Below are 4,908 nucleotides of genomic sequence, written 5' to 3'. Positions count from 1 at the left end.
AATCCTATTCTTTTAATTGGGGATTTAAATAATTTCCTTGTGCAATTACCCAAGAATTTTCGGCCCCCTCCTTTATTTCCTACTTGGAGATTTAATTTAATTGTTCCCTTGTATTCATTATTTTTATTTCCTAAGTTATGAATTTATTCTCCAAGTAAATACCAAGTAAATTTTTTGTTGTGCACTACATGGAATTTTCGAAAATTCCACTCTCCCACATGCCTATTTTATTCTTTTAAATTGTGGGATTTTTATTCATTAGCCTATATTTTATTTCCCCCACAATTTCTTTATTTAATTTACCCATGGATTAAACCTAACAAATAAATATCAAATAATCAAACCTTAGCCCCCATTCACCTCAAAAATTTCGCCCCCTCTCTTCTCTCCCTCTCCCACACATTTTTCATCTTCCACTCTCCCATCTCTAAAAATCCTCCATCCAACTCTTGTTCTTACAATCCTTTGAAGTTATTTTCAAGAGTCTCCGACGAATCGCTTCGTTCATCGTTTCGACCGATTCGTTTTGTGTCAAAGAAGGTATATTGCTCACTTTCTATCACCCTACCCGTTTTGACCATGTTCTTGAGTCCTACATGCATGTAGTGGGTGTAGATTTGATAGATCGCAAGTTTTAACGGGGGGAAAGTGTGTTTTCGTAGGAACTTGGATGATATTGTGTTTTGATTGAAATCATGTGTTGTTGGATTGGAATATTTGGTGAATAATATGAGTTTATGTGCAAATATATGTATGAGGAACTTGCAAGCATGGTTATGTGTTTTCGAGCATGAGAAATCGGTGGTTGTGTGATGTAAGATGAAAACCCTATTTACGAACTTGAATCTGAAATCTGTGGTGCACGACCAGTGGCTTATGATCTGTAATTGACCCATCAAACGAATGAGTTTTGCTATTAAATTTTTACTGAGTAAACTTCAAGGTGTTTTCTGTGTCTCGTGTGATTTTCAGCCCTTTTTATCGAAAAATGAATATTTAATAAATTTTTGAAGTTGACTGCGCAAATCTGCCAGAAACTTGAGTTCTCGCCATGAATGTTTCGTTTTCTGTTTGAATGACCAAATGACCTCCGATTAATGTGATTCTTGAACTATATGAAAATTTGAAGTGTCTTCCGAGTCATGTTAAATTTTCAGCCTTTTTGAGCATTGGATGAAATTACGGTAAATTTTTCAAATGAACTGCGCAATACTGTCAGAAATTATATGTTCCGACCAGAGAGTTTAATATGTAATATGACTGACCAAATGACGTGATTTCGGTGTGAAAATTTTCATGGATGAACTTGAAAGTGTCCTCTGTATTGTGACCAAAACTTAGCTTCTTTTGAGGTCGGGTGAATTTATAGTGATTTTTACAAAACGGTCGCGCAGTTCTGCCAGTTTTCTGCCTTGTTAAAATGACAACTAGTTTCAAGTTTAAAAGTATTATATGATGCATGTATGTCGAAGGAACGTGTTTAAATGTTGAAATCACTTGTGATAAGTTGGAATGTGTTACGTGTGTCTTTACACCTTTGTGACGTATGTTGGGTTGGGGAATTTGAGAAAAACGATGAGAGAGAAAACGATAGGACATGCATAGTAAAATGTTGTTGTGGGAGGCTGACTTGTGTTGTCGTTGACAAGGGTATTGTGTACTCGTGAACTCGAGGATCGAGAATTGCTATAGGTTGGGTTGTGAATTTGCTAAGCGATCGAGGTGGGCTTTCTTTTCAAACCTCTTTACTTTTCCGAAAATGCTATGTGGCGTTATAAGGGTGGTTTAACTGTTATGTCATGCCATGTTGTTTTTATTATGAGATTGTGTGCCTGATGCCTAGTTCGTATGAGTTCACTCCGTTAGGCTATATGGCTGTGTTGTGAAACGAATTCGGGTCTGAGTAGGGCCGTAAACTCTATCAGGCTGTGTACACTGGTGGGATCGTGAGCCGTCCTTGCAAGTTGGCCGGTCTCGTGGGCGAATAGTGTGGCCACACTTTCGTCGCACTGTGATGTGATTGATGGATTGATGTGAAAAGTGGAGAGATAAATTGTGTGGCCAGACTTGAATTTTTATGTTTCTCGTGATATTTTTCTTACTACTTAAAACTCGAGATCACTGGTATGGATGACATAACTTATTAAAATATTTTCGGCATGAGCCCATTGAGTACAATAAGTACTCAGCCCTGCATATTATTTTTCTTATGTGCAGGTTGAGCGGGATGTTGAGCTGGCTAAAGACCCTAGGATACGTTGTGTCGTCATACATAGGCGTGATCCTTGACTCTCCCTGAACCTTATTTTATCCGCTGCTATGTTTTAAATTATGTCTTAAGACCTTAATCTTTTCGTGTTGTGTTTGAACATGTATGGTGGTGTTAGGTTTAAACGAGTGTTTACGTTGTCTTTCTGAAAATGGTGTTTTCCGAGATTTAAGTTAAATGTTTGTTTTACCTTAGTTTTTTTATATATATAGTTGTATTTCTTAAGTCAAATTTTTCCGGTGCCCCTTATAAAAGTATGTTTCTTTACGTCTTTTTAAAAAAAAATGACCTTAACCTTCTTTAAACTAAGTTGTTTTCTTTCTTTAAGTCTTAAGTTGTTCTTTTAAACTGTTGTCCATGCATGTCGGTCACGATCGCCGCGTTTGTGATACCCCTGGTATGGGCGGTCGTGACAATTCCCGTCACACTTTGTTTCAGCTATCTCAAAATTCCACTTCTTTAACTTTCATCTTGGTTGGATGAACGTCTCTTATTGGAGCATTGATCGAGTCGATTACATGGAACGATCTAGTGAACAAGTCTAGATCTTGATTGAAGAAATGTGTGGATCTTAGAGCAGGAAGGAAACTGAAGCTCTGATACCGCTCTGTCACGACCGCATTTTGCTAAGGATAGCGAAAGCGGGTAATCCGCGACTAAAAAAGAGGGATTAAAGAAACGGAGAAAGAAAAGGGGTAGAACTCAAGGAACTTACCGAAAAGGCCAAATCGATTGATACCATAAAATAGAAGCCATGTATTTAATTACATGGTCTCAGAAATAGAATAATCATCTCGTCGACTAAATCAAAGTTCGATGGTGAGACTTTGAAATTCTCACTTAACAAAAGTACAGCAGAATAAGTCCTTACTAAACGACTTCATGCATGAAGATACGAATCGTCGAAAGATCCAATTGATTTATTAATAACATCGACTTCGATCAATACTCTTTCCTCTTGACGTTCAACCTGCACATTTAGAAATACATGCAGGGCTGAGTACAGGAGTACTCAGTGGACACGTGCCGAAAAGCAAAACATACATTATATAGTTGTCATCCATCAACAGTAATACATGGGGGTTATCTTAAAAAGGCACGAGCTTACTAAATTCTTTTGTGATCTTAAAAGTTCATCTGCAGACTAAGTTCTTCACTTCATACCATATCTGTAAGTTGTGTACCGAGAAGGTGGCCACCTTCACGGACACCATAGCCGGCCAACCCTCTTGGGTGCTTTATATGGGGTCTAGTACTTGCTCACTTATGAGCTGTTGTCTTTTATTGCAGGTGCACCAGATCTTTGGTGGCTTTTGTGGCTGACTCCCTTGACCATAACAGAGATACGAGCTGTTCATTGATGGGGTGTAGGCTGGCTGGAATTGCTTCATTAGTTCAAGCAAACTTTCCAACATCCAAAAGGTAATGCCTCCTTTTTCCTTTTTAGTGAAAGCTGCCAACTTCATCTCTCTTATGTCTATTTTTTTCTAAAGGAGCTGTATCTTGGGCAGGACCGAGAGGCTGGCTCCACCTGGTCCATCCCCTAACCTCCCAGCCCGTCGGACCCCTCCTGAACTGGGCCAAGACGGCTCGCGCTAAGGGCCGAGGAAGTTCTCTAGGAACGCTCGGTTGTAGCAGTTCACTTTGAACTCTCCTTTGTTTCTTTTTTTTTCAACATATGTATAATTTACTAGTTCACAGATCTCATTTCATTTATTCTCATCGTCGAAGATTGTAGTTTATTAATTTGAGATTCTGGAAATTGTATTTGTACCCTTTTTCAAGAAATAAAAGTACCCATTCATTCTTTAATAAAATTCTAGTATTTTATTTCATGATTCTCGAGAATCTAAGTCTCGGCTATTACATTCTACCCCCCTTAACAAAAATTTCATCCCGAAATTTCATTTCGGTTAGGCAAAAAGCTGTGGGTACTTCTCTTTCATCTGGTCCTCTAGCTCCCACGTCGCCTCCTCGCGGCATTGGTGCTTCCATAGGACTTTCACTGTTACAATAGTTTTATTTCTCAATTCTTTCACTTTTCTGTCCAGAATTGCGTTTGGCTTTGTTAGGATTGGTATACTGAAAAGCATATTTCGAGCATGTTGCACGGATAGAATTGCTTGTACACAATAAACTCTACAATCCACTTTTAACCCAAGGCGAGAAGAATTAATTTTATCGCATTGGTGTTTGCTTATGCATTTATAAGATGTTTCTCAAACATTTAAATGTATAAGAAGCAAATAAGTCTAATTCTTCTGCATAGTAGACTGGTCGTGAACGACGTTCATAGAAGGTGATGCAGTCGGTCCTTTGTAGAAGAGAAATAGAATTTCACAACCAAGATAGGCTTTGGCTACCTATCGTGAAAGGTTGCAGTGTCAGTCCGCATGTTTCCTTACCTTAGGAAATAAACGACACTGGTGTGGTATAGCACTGAAGGATCTAACAGTTGAGATAAGTCTTTATTGTTATTTACTGAAAGACGAGGTCTCGGTGATTGTTATTTCTTAATCATTGTTGATATAACATTGAGCATACGATATTGATTATGCACTACTTTGATTTATCAAATGGTGCGGATTTTTCGCAATCCAAGAATCCTGATATCTTGGGTAGTGGTGATTAATGTCTAT

The 4,908-nt window shown here is 38.3% G+C and overlaps 1 long non-coding RNA gene across 1 annotated transcript; it reads left to right on the top strand.

The window, feature by feature from the left end:
• The first annotated feature begins 3,511 nt into the window (after positions 1 to 3,511).
• Positions 3,512 to 4,081, top strand: LOC121751452. Its single transcript, XR_006040090.1, has 2 exons — positions 3,512 to 3,691; positions 3,781 to 4,081. It is a non-coding gene; the product is annotated as an uncharacterized LOC121751452 (long non-coding RNA).
• Positions 4,082 to 4,908: the final 827 nt, after the last annotated feature.

This window comes from Salvia splendens, chromosome 10 (genome assembly GCF_004379255.2).
Source record: "Salvia splendens isolate huo1 chromosome 10, SspV2, whole genome shotgun sequence".
Taxonomy (NCBI): Eukaryota; Viridiplantae; Streptophyta; class Magnoliopsida; order Lamiales; family Lamiaceae; genus Salvia; species Salvia splendens.
The sequence above is the reverse complement of the archived record's forward strand: the minus strand, read 5'-3'. Positions and strand labels throughout refer to the sequence as shown.